We start from the raw sequence: 16,624 nt of genomic DNA on the forward strand, positions 1-16,624 counted from the left end.
AGCAGAGGTTTTTTTTTCAAGTAAAAAACGTTGCCCTTTTCTTTAAGATATTTAAATACACTAACAGCAGTGACTCACCAACCAATCACCTTGCAGCTCTCCTCTGACATCACAGTTGGCTTCTTTTTTTTCAAAACTCCAGCACACTGGAAGAGCTCCACTCCACTCCTGGAAGGGAAGAGACTGGGCCTCGATCCTCGGATTGGATTTATAGGCTCCGCTCTCAACATTCTCCTCATATCGGTCCATATAGGTCTGCTCCGCTCGGCTCCTCTCCGCTCCCGGAAGGTAATTCACCAGCTTTTGCAGAAAAGTAGGTCTTAAGCTGTTGCAGTACCTGTTAGAAAGATAGTCTAAGCTATTCTGAAGTCATCTTCCAATGTCATCCACATGGAAGCAGGATTTTAAAGGATAAGATGTAGTTTTTAAAAGTCACTTCAATCTTGCTCAAGAGTCTTTTCAAAGAAGCCAAGTAAATCTTGATAAAAAGTCATATACATTTAGAGATCTTTTAAAAGCACTTCAATCTTGTTAATAAAAAGTCAGATGTAAATTTAAGAACTCTGATCAGGCTATGCTAAAAAGTTACATACAATTAAGAAATAAAATACAACATTTAAAATGTCTGAACTCCCTCTGAAAGTTGACAACTGCTGCTGCCGGTGTCTTCCTGGAATAGTGGAGCTGTTGTGTCAACAGAAAAGTCCTTCCCGAGCAGCCCTGAGCCTGTTGGTACCGGCTTTAATCCAACCCAGGTAAAAATCAGGGTACATTGTGGGCAATGAGCCCAAATTGCTGAACTACAGGTCCCTGTCACTTTAAAGAGTTGGCTGGTGCGATTATGATCAGAGGCTCCTTTTAAGCACATTTCTCACCACCACAACTTCCAGATGCTGGTGTTAGTGTGTGCATGTACCAGCAGTTGCAGTGCTGTTCAGACCCTCAATAGCAGTGAAAGTCTCAGAGTTCACCACTATTGGGCTGTAAAATCCAGGCCAATATCTCACAGCCCTGTTAGATTTGCTCTCCCTCTGTACAAAATCAAACTCCACACATTGTCTTTCACTCACTCCTGTTTCCAGCCCTGACGGTGCAGAAATCCCCTCTCAAAGGTACACAATCCAGTTGATTTCTGATCAAATACCTCCTTCCTCATTCAATAGAGGAAACAGAGACATGAACACGAGTCAGGTGCAAGAAAGTTTCACCAACAGAGCAAAGAAAGGCACCAACAAAAGTCACCCCTACTTTCCAAATCATTTCACTGGAATATTCTTTCACTTGTTTTGTCGGATGACTGCAATAAATCTGAAAATGAGCACCATGAGGTTTGTGTTCACTAGTCACTTGTTCTCCTGTGTTTGTCTGTCAGGTTTGTAATTCAGTTTGTATTGGATATTGAAGAGAATCTCTTTTCAAGATGATTACACATCGTACTGTGTTTAAAGCAACCTACTTGGAAAATGGCAGAAAATGAATGTTTCAATACCTGTGTGACCAGATTCTTCCAATGCTTTTCAACAGCTCGATTGATGATGCTTGTAATCTGTATCCTGTGGAGAATGGGAGAAGAGAATAAAAACATGGTGCATGAACAGGACAGACTGCGTAAAATGGGAGCACAGAAATACTGCCACCTCATTGAAAGTTAATGAGATTTATTTGAAGTCAGACACCTGTCCACAATGAACAAGTGAATACATTAATTGTCCACTTTCAATCTAAATGGGACTGAGGTTCCAACAGAGAAGTTTTCTGGAAAATACCTGCTGCAGTTTTAAAATTGATGAACTGGAACATCTTATACTAACTTTCAAATAACTGTAGTGATTGTATGGTTCTCATAGTGGAGAGAAGGAGTTGTTTATAAATATAAGCAGAAAGACACATTTGTGGATTGGTGAATGAGCTTTATCTTTCTGAAATGTATTTGTCCATTGGTTGCAGGTCACTGGAAATTCTTTTTTACATTTCAATTGTAGCAGCAGCAGTTAGCAGCAAAATGTCTGATTAATCAGAGTAGTGGGTCTGGGAAATACTTAAACAGCCGAGACCCTGTAAAACAGAACTCCAAGTAATAGTTTAAATAAGGCACTGAACTGACAGAGCGGTAAAGGCCTGCTCAGGTCAGGAAAAAAAAGCCGACCCGAACCTGACAGAACCACATTGGACCCGAGCCCGACCCGGCCCGAGTATCTCCATTTATTCCCACGCCCAAACTAACCCGAGCCTTACCCGACCACTGGAATGTTCACTTTATCTACCTCCCGATTCCGAATCTACAGGAAGCTGCAGCATGAGCGCAATGACGTCATAGAGATGCTCACTTTCTCACTGAGCATACTCAGAGTTTCCCTCCTTGATGACCCGGACTCCCAGCTTAGGTTGGCTTTTCAACTTTTGACACTTATTAAACTCAACTTCCCAGCAGAGTTAAATGTAATACTTACTGTGTGTGTCCGACACGGACTCAGCCCGACCTGGACCCAGCCCAACCCGAACCTGGCCCGACCTGACCCGAGCCCGAAAGCCAGACCCGGAAGAGCGACCCAACACGACCCGGACCCGACACAGGTCGTCGGGTCCCGTCGGGTTCAGGTCGGGTGGCAGGCCTTTGCAGAGCGGAGGTCAGATGAGGATTGAATTAATTTCAATCACTGAATCTAAACAAGAAGTAAATCTGCCAGGAATGGAAGGCTTTGCTTTACCTGTGAGCTTGTGGCACAACGGTAGTGCGTCTGACTCCAGATCAGAAGGTTGCGTGTTCAAAACACGTCAAGCTCAGTTATGTTTTACAGCAGCTCAAGTTCCTGGATTTTATATCAGAAGAGAGTTCGTTCTCTTGGAATATTCGTGCATGGTAGAATTTCAAGATCAACTTTAATAGATTAAAGTCCTGATTTCTGGTTCCGTTCCATTTCCATGCTCAGTTCTTATTTCACACTGTTTTATATCAGAACAATGTTTCAGGGATGTGATGTGTCCATTGTTTGTGCAATCGCTCTGTCACCCAGTGTGAGAAATAAAACACAAACCTCACAGCGTGCGGCTCAAACCCATACCTGGCTCTGTCTATCGGCCGCTTAGTTCAGTTGGTTAGGACGCAGTGTTGATAACAACAAGGCTGTGGATTTGATCCCCATGTGCGCTGTCACATGGTCAGTCATTAATTTGACACATTTTTGCAACACTTAAAATCCAACTTTTAGATGCAAACAAGTTTACATCAAATGTCAAAGGGAATTTATTTTGAATAACATCCATTGTATCTTTGTCACTGGTCTGGAGTAACACAGAATTCTTTCCAATTATCTTCCGTTGTCTGAAAAACGTTGAACTCGTGGCCTGTTCTCGTTCATGGTCACGAGCAGCAAAAACAGACAGAGCAAGTCTGACTGCCCAGAGATGTGGAAAAGGCTTCAGTTTGGGACATATGCAGCAAATCAAATGTTCACCCGGCCCTGAAAGATTCAAAAACTGGGGAAAAGGACACAAAGAGATAGAGAATAAGCTAAAGCTGAGAATGTAAATATTTCCCATCATTGATATCTCTCTATTCCAATCCAACCTTCAGAGTTGGGTAAATAATTTCAGTGTAAATTGTGCAGCTCAAGAGTCAAAACCAAAGGGCGATGCAGAATAAAGGAGAACTGCCAAAACCCCAGATTGAACCAGGGATCTTCAGTCCAACACACTCCCAACTGAGCTATTTCAGTCTCACAGGCTTGGGATGAGAAGTGGCAAGTAACATTCGCACCACACAAGTGCCAGGCAATGACCATCTCCAACAAGAGAGAATCTAACTATCTCCCCTTGACATTCAATAGCATTACAATTACTGAATCCCCCACCATCAACATCATGGAGGTTACCATGGGTAGCCATACAAATAACGTGACTAGAAGAGCAGGTCAGAGGCTTGGAATCCTGAGGTGAGTAATTACAGTGCAGCTGTTGGCTCCACCCCAGGGGCTGAATTGGTTCTGTAAACCATGAAGCAGATTCCTCTCAAATCCCAGGTTTATCAATAAATCCTCTCACAAAAGCCCCAAAGTGTGATATATTCCTCCCACTCATCCATGACTCCTGACTCCCCAAAGCCTGGCCACCATCTGCAATTCACAAGTCAAGAGTGTGATGGAATACTCTCCACTTGCCCGGATGGGTGCAATTCCAACTCAAGAATCTCAACACCGTCCAGGACAAAGCAGCCCACTTGATTGGCACCCCATCTACAAACATTCACTCCCTCCACCATCGGAACACAGTGGCAGCAGTGTGTACCGTCTGCAAGATGCACTGCAGCAATGCACCAAGACTCCTTCGACAGCACCTTCCAAACCCAGCGACCTTTACCACCGAGAAGGGCAAGGGCAGCAAATGCAGGGGATACCACCACCTGCAAGTTCCCCTCCAAGCCACACACCATCCTGACTTGGAACTATATCGCCGTTCCTTCACTGTCGCTGGGTCAAAATCCTGGAACTCCCTTTCTCACAGCACTGTGGGTGTACCTACCCCACATGGACTGCAGCGGTTCAAGAAGGCAGTTCACCACCACCTTCTCATGGGCAATTAGGGATGGGCAATAAATGCTGGCCTAGCCAGCGATGCCCACATCGCATGAATGAATGAATAAAAATGTGAAGTATCAAAATATCAAGTATTTATGAGTCCAATTGTCAGCAATTTTATTCACTGGATCCAATTGAACTCATAGCACACGGGAACCACGGGGCTTCAGAGCCTCGCCTGGTTAAAGGAGCTGACTGGGAGGTGGGAGCTGAGTGTTGTCTTCACTGGGAAGCTATCGGGTGAGGCAGCAAAACTTGGCAGAAAGGGCATCGGGAAACACTGTCAGGAGTGGGGGCCAATGTGCCAGCTCTGCAGAGGGAACAACACCAGGGTGCCATTGGGGCAGTGCCACTTCATTGAGGGTGACAAGTGAGGTAAATGTGGCTGGGTGTTGTTAACTGTGAAGGCCTTGCACTCAGGGAGGGGCAACCTGTCATGGGCCTCATTCGAGGCTCTCATTGGATTCGAGTCTCCCATTGAGGAGGAGGAGGAGGAGTAGAGAGGAAGGGAGGGAGGCACAGGCACCAGCAGGGGCACCACAGCAGCTTGGGGGCCCACAGGAAGGCCAGCCTCGAACAGGAGGCTGGAGAAGGAGGCAGAGGAACACGTCAGCCGAGGTTCAACTACCTGCAGAAGTCCGAGTGACAGTGTCTCCGCAGACTGCACCTCTCCACGGGGGTCGTCACTGATCTCTCTGCCATGATGCAGCTGTGCCCCATGCGACTTGGTGGGCACCTGATGCCAGTGTCACTGAAGGTCACCGTGCCACTGAACTTCTTCACCACCAGATCATTGCGGGGATCCACTGGAGATATGTGTGGAATCTCACAGTCTGTAGTGAATCTGTGCATCAAGGAGGTCACCAATGTCCTGTTCAGGAGGGCCGGTGACTATGTGCACATTGATCCAAACAGTCAAGCTGAGAGAGCGATAGGATTCGGGGACATCGCTGGATTCCACCAGGTGTAGGGTGTCATTGACTGCACCCATGTGACCATCATGGCTCCTGCAGACCAGCCAGCAGCCTTCAACAGGAAGGGCTTCCACTTGCTCAGTGTGCAATTGGTCTGCGACCACTGCAAATGGATCCCATAGGTGTGTGCACAAATCCCGGGAAGCAGCCACAACGCCGGCATACCAAGGCACTCCCAGGTGCCAGAACCTTTCCGCGGCCCCATCCGCTTTCAGAGATGGATCCTTGGAGACAAGGGCTACCCACTGAGGACATGACTACTGACGTCTGTAAGGAACCCACGCACGGATGCAGAGGAGAGGTACAACACCTGCTGCGGGTCAACCCGAGCGACCATCAAGGAGGCCATTGGTCTCCTGAAGATGAGATTCAGGTGCCCAGATCGATCCAGTGGAGCCCTTCAGTATGTCCCGGCGAGGGTCTCGCATATCGTGGTGGTTTGCTGTGCACAGCACAATCTGGCATTACAGAGGGGTGAGGTGTTGACTAGTGAGGATATCGTGGAGTGTGATGTCTCCTCTGATGATGAGGATGTGGAGGAGGATGCTGCCCAAGCAGTGCCAGATGAAGAACCTCAGGCACAGCAGGGTAGGGGCCATGAGATACACACAAGGGGGACATGAGACACCCTTATACATTCAAGTTTCCTTTGAGCCTTACCACCTTCTGGAACCAAGGCAATAAAGTCTTAGCTTTAAACAGCCCTGTTGTCACCTCCTTCCTTCTGTTCTGCAGCGTCCAGGTACACATCGCACAGTGACAAGGCCAAAGCTTTGTGAACTCAGGGCTTGGTCCCTCACTTCCAGCCCCTTGGGAGGAAGGGTTTAAATGAAGTCCCAAAGGGCATCAACAATAGGAAGGAGACATAGTGAGAGAACATCATTTCTTTCTTCCGTGTGACAACAAATGCAACCCTATCCATCTGGAATGTACATTCACCGTGAACCCTAAGTGAATCTAGGTGCTCTTCTTAAATCTTTTCCGGGTGCTCCTACGTGGTGCTCCCCCTGCTCTGTCAGCTGAGGTGGAGACAGGCTGCTGACCTTGCTGCCCCATGGCTTGGGATGACATTGGTGGCCGTCCTCTTGCTGCCTGAGGCCTGGAGGGCCCCGGCACACTGAGGGCCTCCTGCACAGGTACAGGGACCCCCCTCTGTCATCGAGGGTGATGGAGGCAGGCACTGGCATCACTTGTGTCACTGGCAGAGGGGCTTTGGAGCGACTGTCCACACAAGGAGCACCCTGAGAGGAGACCCCAGATGTAGCAGCCAGCTGCTCCTCCCCCTTATAAGACACACTTGTAACTCGCTGCTGACCTGAGAGGGACGTGGACCTCGTCCCCCCTCTCACCTTGTCACCGCTGGATGGAGCTCATGGACAAAGCGATGGAGTGCAGGTCTGCACACATCTCCGGCAGCCACTGATTGATTGGCTGGATCAGGCTCTCCATGAGAGTCACCAATCTCACAATGGAGGAAGCCAGACACACCCCCATCAGAGACAATGCAGCACCCAAGGCCTGGATGGACTCCTCCACCATCCTTGTTCGGGTACACATAGCCTCTGGTAACTCTGCCAGATGTTACCTGACCTCTCGCTGCAGCTGCGGTATTTCCCGTGTTGCTGGTGACACCAGAGGCATGTCATCAGCCTGGGGCTCAGCATGGGCCTGGCCTCCCACAGACCACCAACTGTCAGTGGCCTCGGCTGTCACAGCCTCCGTCAGCTGCCCGGGCCTGTCTGTGATGTGCTCATCAGTTTGCGTGAGCGTTTCTGTTCTGGTGGAGGGTGCAGGGGAATGATGTGATGGTGCACCATCTGAGGCTCCCTCCTCGTTCTCAGACGTGTCCGGCTGTCTCCCAGTCTCTCCAGCTCTTTGCTTTTGTCGTTCATCCGGGCCTTCATGAGAAAACAGGGACATTGTAGGGTTACGGTCTGCCCATCGTGACATTCCAACCACCCCTACTGTGCAGCTCCATTGATGCAGTGGTGAACAGATGTGCAGTGTGGCTCCTTTGCAGCGGATGCTCCCTTGTGCCCCAGGAGATGTGCACTCACTCTCTTGGGTAAATGCCCCTGTCTCTCCATCAGATATGGAGCAGCTGCTTTGCAGCCCGGCCTGTTCCATGGCCTCCTCCTCCATCGGGATGAGGACACGGAGATAAGGCACTCCACCGCCAGTCTTGACACGCTCTTTCCAATTGTGGGATGTCTTCTCCTGCAGACACAAAGATGAACAAAGTTAGTCTCCCAGCGGGGACAAGCCCAACATCTCTGATGGTGATAGTCCAGCAGTCCATGATGTGGACACACATATGCCTCCTGCATGCGGCCCCTCTCGAGGGACTGTGTGAGGTTATATAATGACTGACGTGTGCCTCTCCTGCTGCCCTTCCCCAATACACATGACTGGGTGGTCACTCCCTTTCCACTAAACATTCCCTCTCACTCTGCCACATGCAATGTCCAAAGGGTTCAAAGTGCTTTGATTGGTCGCCTGAGCAACCTGGATCAGGTCATTGACCCACTTCCTGCACTGGATCCATTTCCTGGGGGTGAACCCATGGCTGCTGACCTCATCTACTATCTCCAGCCAGCTTTGCTTGGTCAGGTGGACAGGTCTCCACCTCCCATCCCTGGGGAAGAGGATCTTGCACCTTTCTCTTGTCACCTGGAGGAGAACCTGCAGGGTGGCATCGCTAAACCGTGGCACCATGGTCACTGCAGGCTCGCATTCAGCTCCTTACCCATCAGGCAACAGAGGCAGCAGAATGGGTCCTGGGGCATCAGAGGCAGCAGAACTGGTCCTGGGACAGCAGAGGGCTCTCAGGAAGACACTCCTTTAAACCAGGCAGCAGTGAATGCAGGGCTGGCAGCCCTTTAAATATGGTGCCAGCACCTGCCGTTGTGTCAGATGTCGGTGCCATCGGCACCTCGTTCCCTGCCTCTGGTCCTTGTTTACATGGGCCCCACGCCTCCCCTTCATTAATTTGTCGGCTGCTCCGTGATCGGAGTCGGTCGGCCACATTTCACTCGTGTGGTGACGACACCCGCTTCCTGTGCCTCTGCCGAGAGCCGCACCGTTAGTTTAAAATTCAGCCCATGGGGTCAAGAGTGGAAAATCTCCCCTCTGATTCTCTCTACTTAAAATGAAGGAGACACCAAATTAAAACTGATGAAACCAGGGATTGTATCCTGGTTCTTCAATCTAGTGTTCTCCCAACTGAGCTATTCCATCCTCACTGTGAACTCATCTTCATTGGAGACAAATATAACTCCAGGTGGAATTTCCCACCCGTTCATTCCTCACTTCAGGGGAATGGGACCCGACCAGATCGCGGAACTCAGATTATGTTAATGTTCTGCTCTTGATATCTTCATATTATTTTGCGTTTGAGCCACTTTTAATCAGGTTCACGGACAAATTCTTCTATCATCCCTTCTCCCACATTTTCTCTCTCTCATTCATTCTTTATTCCTCACAATCCAGAAAGGGTTAGGAATCAGAGATCACCCCCAAACCCTCTGCACACAGACCTCTGTCTGTCACCCTGTTTGATCCAAGAGACCAGTCAATAAATTACACTCTTTATAAACACAGAAAGCTGCCTCACAGTGTTGGACACAGAGTTAAATACACTGAAGTCTTTTGAAAAAAGTTCATCTTACGGGCTGTGTTACTGAGCCCACAGAGCAGGACAGGCCCAGGCTCCAGCCCCAGCCCCACCTGGGCTGTGTTAGCTGATGTCACCTGGTGTGATACTGAGCCACATGGAGCAGGAAAGGGCCTGGTTGTATTCATGGCCTGTGTTGAGTTCACTGAACCCACCCAATGTTGTAGGAGCCACATAGAACAGAATGGGCCCAGGCTCCTTCCTCAGCCTGAGGGATGATAGTTCATCTCACACGGTGTTGTACAGAGCCCCACACAGAACAGGAAAATCCCAGGCTCCATCCCCGGCCTGTGGTATTTTACTTCATCACACCTGGTATGGTACGGAGCCCCCAGAGCAGGAAAGATCCAGCTTCCATCTCCAGTCTGTGCTGAATTAGCTGATCTGACCTGGTTGGCACTGAACCACAATCAGGGGAGGATGGGCCGAGGCTCCCTGGCCTGTGGTGTGTTAGTTATTCTCATTTGGTGAGGTACTGAGCACTGGAGAGCAGGAAGGGCCTGTGCTCAGTGAGCTGATCTCACCTTGTGCCTTCCTGAGACCCACACACAGAGCAGGACAGGCCTAGGCCTCATCCCCGGCCTGTGCTCAATTAGCGGATCTCAGCCAAAAGATTTTGATAAGGTTCCACACAAGAGGCTTCTCTATAAGATTAAAGTCCCTGGTGTCAGTGGTAATATATTGATCTGGATTGGGAACTGACTGGCACGACGTAGGCAGAAAGTAGTTACAGATGGATCTGGATCTGTTTGGAGACCAGTTACCAATGGTATCTCACAGGGATCGGTGTTGGGTCTGTTGCTCTTTATTATTTTTATTAATGATCTGGATGTCGGTGTAGGGGGCACCATCTGTAAATTTACAGATGATTTGAAGATTTGTGCGACTGTTCAGACTGTAGACGATGCTCGACTGTTTCAGGCTGATCTTAATGTGTTGGGAGATTGGGTTCATGACTGGTAAATTATGTTTAATTTGGGTAAGTGCAGTGTTATTCATGTGGACAGGGCGAATGCTCAACATTCATACACCCTTCAGGGAAAAACATTAAAGCAGGTGGAGAAGGAAAATAATTTTGAGCAGAGATCTGGATGTTCTGGTGCACAGATCTCGAAAGGTACAGCAGCAATGCTGTGAAGTGATAGCTGGAGCAAATAGGGGGTTGGGCTGCATTCAGAGGATAATTGCATATAAGATGGGGCATATTCTTTCATGGGATGTGAGCGACACTGGCAAGGCCAGAATTTGTTACCCATCCCTAATTGTCCTTGACAAGATGGCGGTGAGCTGCCTTCTTGAATTGCTGCACTCCATGTTGTGTAGGTGCACCCACAGTGCTGTTAGGAAGGGAGATCCAGGATTTTGACCCAACATCAGTGAATGAACAGCGATATTGTTGCAGATCAGATGGTGTGTGACTTGAAGGGGAACTTGCAGATGGTGGTGTTTCCATGCATCTGCAGCCCTTGTCCTTCAAGGTGGTTGAGTTCTTCGGTTTGGAAGGTGTTTTTGAAGGAGCCTTGGTGAGTTGCAGCAGTGCATCTGGTAGATGGTACACACTACTGCCACTGTGCGTCAGTGGTGAAGGGAGTGAATGTTTAAGGTGGTGAATGGGGTGACAATCAAGGCAGCTGCTTTGTCCTGAACAGTGTCAAGTTTCTAGAGTATTGTTGGTGCTGCACTCATCCTGGCTTGTGCCTTGTAGATGGTGGACAAGTTTTGGAGAGTCAAAAATCACAAAATTATTACAGTGCAGAAGGAGGCTATTCGGCCCATTGTCTCTGCATAGAATCATTGAACATAGAAAGTTTAGAGCACAGGAAGGCCAAAAATCGGGCAACCCAGCGGAATCCCATTGTCCAGCATTTGGACCGTAGCCCTGCAGGTTCAGGCACTTGAGGTGCACATCCAGACTCCTCTTAAATGAGTTGAGGGTTTCTGCCTCAACTACCCTTATAGGCAGTGAGTATCAGACCCCTCGCACCCTCTGGGTGAAAAAAGTTTCCTCATCTCCCCTCTAATCGTTCAACGAATCACTTTAAATCTATGCCCCTTAGTCATTGACCTCCCTGCTAAGGTGAATAGACCCTTCCCATCCACTCTATCCAGACCCCTCACAATTTTATGCATTTCAATCAAATCTCCCCTCAGCCTCCTCAATTCAACCCCAGCCGATCCAATCTTTCCTCATCGTTGCATTTTTCCAGAGTTGGCAACATCCTCGTAAATCTCCTCTGTAACCTCTCTGGTGCAATTGCATCCTTTCTGGAATGAGGTGACCAGAACTGCACACAGAACTCAAGTTGTGGCCTAACTAATGATTGATACAGTTCCAGCATAACCTCCCTGCTCTGATATTCTATACCTCGGCTAATAAAGGAAAGGATTCCATAAGCCTTCTCAACCAACTTATCAACCTGTCCTGCTACTTTCAGGGATCTGTGGACATTCACTTCAAGGTCCCTCACTTCCTCTAGACCTCTCAGTATTCACCCATTAATTGTGTATTCCTTTGCCGTGTTTGACCTCACCAAAGGCATCACCTCACACTTCTCCAAGTTGAATTCCATTTGCCACTTTTCTGCACACCTGACCAGTCCATTTTTCCAGCTCTCCTAATGAGCATTTCACCTCGTACCGAGAGCTGAATTATTCATTACAGAATTCTCACTGTCTGTTTTACCTTTGGTGCCACAGTATTTATATGAATGGTCCAGTTAAGCTTGTGTCTATGGTTACCCCCAGGATGTTGATGGTGGGGGGGATTCAGCGATGGTAATGCTGTTGAACGTCAAAGGGAGATGGTTACATTCTCTCTTGTTGGAGATGGTCATTGACTGGTACTTATGTGGTGTGAATGTTACTTGCCACTTATCAGGCCAAGCCTGAATGTTGTCCAGGTCTTGCTGCTTCTGGACACGGACTCCTTCAGTATCTGAGATGTCCCGAATTTGTCCTTTTATGAAACCTTGGTCAGGCCTCACTTGGAATATTGTATCCAGTCTTGGTCTCCTCACATGATGGGTGCTATTGAGGCTTTTGACAGGGTAAAGAGGAGAGACATTAAACTAATTCCCAGTGTAAGACATCTTCGTTATCAAGTTAGACTAAAAGAGTTGGAACCCTACACCTTAGAGAAACCCAGACTGAGGGGTGATCCAATTGAGGTTCATAAGTAATGAAGGGTCCAATTTAGCATGGGAGAGGAGTCATAATTGTATATTGTAAAAGGCCAGATGTCACCCGGATCACATTAAATTTCATTTTCAGCAATGGGTTAATGAACCAGGAGGGCTGAGTGGTTAAGGTGTTGGACTTAAAATCCAATGAATATATGCCTGTGTGTGTTCAAACCCCACTCCTGGTATCTGTGCCGGCAAAATGTTACTTGTTCTTTCCCTGACTTTTGCCTTGCACCATCATCTCTTCTGTCATTTAATCACTCCTGCCTTCCAACCGATCACAGCTTCCTATTATTTGCCCCAGCACCATTCCTTGTCTCTGCACTTGCTTACAAGCTGGGAAACCTTGAACTTAATCTCCTCTGTCCCCTTATAATGACCTTCTCATCTTTCCTGAACTGTGGTTCCTCACAGGGTCCGCTGCCTCTCCGACTCCCCTCCAGGGGAAACTGAAGGCCCTGAGCCTGGGTCTTGCTTTCTACGCTTGCTGGTAGTTGAGTCCTTGCATGTCTAGACTCCTCCAGGAAGGGCTTGCCATAACCATCCTCCTCCTCTAACCTAATAATAAGACCCTTTTTACCCTCCTCCTCTAACCAAAAAGGACTGAGCAGGTAAGCTATTTACTGTTTTTGTTAATATCTATAGTTGTACTTAACTAAGGGGTAATTGAATAAAAGAAATGGCAGCCAGTGTAGTGTATTGCTCCTCCTGCAGTATGTTCGAGGTGAGGGGAACCTCCGGTGACCCTGCCGACTTCACCTGCTGGAAGTGCATCCGTCTCCAGCTCCTATCAGACCGTGTTAGGGAATTGGAGCTGGAGCTGGATGAACTGAGGATCATTCGGGAAGCTGAGGGGTTGATAGATAGAAGCTACACGGAGGTCGTTACTCCACAAATCAAAGGCAGCTGGGTAACAGTTAGAGGTGGGAAGAGGTCAGTGCAGGGATCTCCTGTGGTCGTTCCCCTCAACAACAAGTATACAGTTTTAGATACTGTTGGGGGGGACGGCCTATCGGGGGCAGGCTGCAGTGACCGGGCCTCTGGCACGGGGTCCTGCACTGTGGCTCAGAAGGGAAGGAGGGAGAATGGGAGAGCACTAGTCATCGGGGACTCGATGGTGAGGAGTACGGACAGGCGGTTCTGTGGGCGCAGGCGAGACGCACGGATGGTTTGTTGCCTCCCTGGTGCCAGGGTCCGTGATGTTTGTGATCGCGTCTTCAGGATCCTTAAAGGGGAGGGGGAGCAGCCAGAGGTCGTGGTGCACATTGGCACCAACGACGTAGGAAGGAAGGGTGGCACAGATGTTAGAAGTGAGTTTAGGGAGTTAGGCTGGAAGCTGAAAGCTCGGACGGACAGAGTTGTTATCTCTGGTTTGTTGCCGGCGCCACGTGATAGTGAGGCTAGGAATAGGGAGAGAGCACAGCTGAACACGTGGCTGCAGGAATGGTGTAGGAGGGAGGGCTTCCAGTTCTTGGATAATTGGACTGCATTCTGGGGAAGATGGGACCTGTTCAAACAGGACGGGCTGCATCTGAACCAGAGGGGCACCAATATCCTGGGAGGGAGGTTTGCTAGTACTGTTCGGGAGGGTTTAAACTAGTTTGGGAGGGGGATGGGAACCGGACTTGTAATCCAGGGACCAGTGGGTCCACTCAGAAAGACAAAGAGTGTAGTGAGGTATTGGGGAAGGTAGCACTGTCGCAGAGGACAGATGGGCACGGAGAAGGGTTAAAGTGCGTATACTTCAACGCAAGAAGCATCAGGAATAAGGTGAGTGAATTGAAGGCGTGGATGGGCACTTGAGACTACGATGTTGTGGCCATCACTGAAACGTGGATAGGTGAGGGGGAGGAATGGTTTTTGGAGGTACCTGGTTATAGATGTTTTCATAAGATTAGGAATGGTGGTAAAAGAGGTGGGGGGGGTGGCATTGTTAGTTAGAAATAGTGTAACAACTGCTGAAAGAATTTTCGAGGAGGATCTGCCGACTGAGGCACTGTGGGTTGAGGTCAGGAACAGGAAAGGAGCAGTCACCTTGATGGGAGTTTTCTATAGGCCCCCCAATAGCAGCAGGGAGGTGGAAGAGCAGATTGGGAAACAGATTTTGGAAAGGAGCAGAAGTCACAGGGTAGTAATTATGGGGGATTTCAACTTCCCAAATATTGATTGGCAACTCTTTAGATCGAATAGTTTGGATGGGGTAGTGTTTGTGCAGTATGTCCAGGAAGCTTTTCTGACTCAGTATGTAGACTGCCCGACCAGAGGGGAGGCAATATTGGATTTGGTACTAGGTAATGAACCAGGGCAAGTGATAGAGCTGTTGGTGGGCGAGCACTTTGGAGATAGTGATCACAATTCTGTAGCATTCACTGTGGTAATGGAGAGGGATAGGTATGTGCAACAGGGCAAGGTTTACAATTGGGGGAAGGGTAGATATGATGCTGTCAGGCAGGAACTGAGGAGCATAAGTTGGGAGCATATGCTGGCAGGGAAGGGCACGGTCGAAATGTGGAACTTTTTCAAGGAGCAGATAGTAGGGGCCATTGATAAGCATGTCCCTGTCAGACAGGGAAGGGATGGTCATGTGAGGGAACCGTGGTTGACAAGAGAGGTTGAGAGTCTTGTTAGGAAGAAGAAGGATGCGTATATAAAGTTGAGGAAAAAGGGCACAGGCATAGCTCTGGAGGGATACAAGATGGCCAGGAAGGATCTGAAGAAAGGGATTAGGAGAGCTAAGAGAGGGCATGAAAAATGCTTGGCGGGTAGGATAAAAGAAAACCCCAAGGCCTTTTACGCGTATGTCAGAAATATGAGGATGACTAGGGGGACCGTAGGTCCGGTCAAGGACAATAGCGGGAGACTGTGTGTTGAGCCGGAAGAGATAAGTGAGGTTTTGAATGAGTACTTCTCTTCGGTATTTACGAATGAGAAGGGGTGTATTACTGAAGAGGACGGTGTGAAACAGACTGGTAAGCTCGAGGAAGTGCTCGTTAGGAGGGAAGATGTGTTGGGGTTTTTGAATAACTTGAAGATAGACAAGTCTCCCGGGCCTGACGGGGTATATCCAAGGATGTTATGGGAAGCAAGGGATGAAATTGCAGAGCCGCTGGCAATGATCTTTTCATCTTCTCTGCTGACGGGGGTGGTACCAGGTGATTGGAGGGTGGCAAATGTTGTGCCCCTGTTCAAGAAAGGGAATAGGAACAACCCTGGGAATTACAGGCCAGTTAGTCTTACTTCGGTGGTAGGCAAGTTGATGGAAAAGGTGCTGAGGGATAGGATTTCTGAGCATCTGGAAAGACACTGCTTGATTCGGGACAGTCAGCACGGTTTTGTGAGGGGTAGGTCTTGCCTCACAAGCCTGATTGAATTCTTTGAGCAGGTGACCAAGCAAGTGGATGAGGGTAAACCAGTGGATGTGGTGTACATGGATTTTAGTAAGGCATTTGATAAGGTCCCCCATGGTAGACTTATGGAGAAAGTCAGGAGGCATGGGATAGTGGGGAATGTGGCCAGTTGGATTAAGAATTGGCTAACTGATAGAAGGCAGAGAGTGGTCTTAGATGGTAAATACTCAGCCTGGAGCCCAGTTACCAGTGGCGTGCCGCAGGGATCAGTTCTGGGTCCTCTCCTGTTTGTGATTTTTATTAACGACTTGGATGAGGAAGTCGAAGGGTGGGTCAGTAAATTTGCAGATGATACAAAGGTTGGTGGAGTTGTGGATACCGAGGAGGGCTATTGTCGTCTGCAAAGGGACTTGGATAGGTTGCAGTGCTGGGCTGAAAAGTGGCAGATGGAGTTTAACCCTGAAAAGTGTGAGGTCGTCCATTTTGGAAGGACAAACATGAATGCAAAATACTGGGTTAACGGTAGGGTTCTTGGGCATGTGGAGGAGCAGAGAGACCTTGGGGTCTATGTGCATAGATCATTGAAAGTTGCAACTCAAGTGGATAGGGCTGTGAAGAAGGCATATGGGGTGTTAGCGTTCATTAGCAGAGGGATTGAATTTAAGAGCCGTGAGGTGATGATGCAGCTGTACAGGACCTTGGTAAGGCCTCATTTGGAGTACTGTGTGCAGTTCTGGTCGCCTCATTTTAGGAAGGATGTGGAAGCCTTGGAGAGGGTGCAGAGGAGATTTACCAGGATGTTGCCTGGAATGGAGAATAAGTCTTACAAGGAAAGGCTGAACATTCTAGGCCTCTTCTCATTAGAAAGGAGAAG

At 48.6% G+C, this 16,624-nt stretch overlaps 1 non-coding gene across 1 annotated transcript; it reads left to right on the plus strand.

The window, feature by feature from the left end:
- Positions 1-2,712: 2,712 nt before the first annotated feature.
- Positions 2,713-2,784, plus strand: trnaw-cca (transfer RNA tryptophan (anticodon CCA)). The gene has a single exon. It is a non-coding gene; the product is annotated as a tRNA-Trp (tRNA).
- Positions 2,785-16,624: the final 13,840 nt, after the last annotated feature.

The sequence above is a fragment of the Heterodontus francisci genome, unplaced genomic scaffold (assembly GCF_036365525.1).
Source record: "Heterodontus francisci isolate sHetFra1 unplaced genomic scaffold, sHetFra1.hap1 HAP1_SCAFFOLD_43, whole genome shotgun sequence".
Classification (NCBI taxonomy): Eukaryota; Metazoa; Chordata; class Chondrichthyes; order Heterodontiformes; family Heterodontidae; genus Heterodontus; species Heterodontus francisci.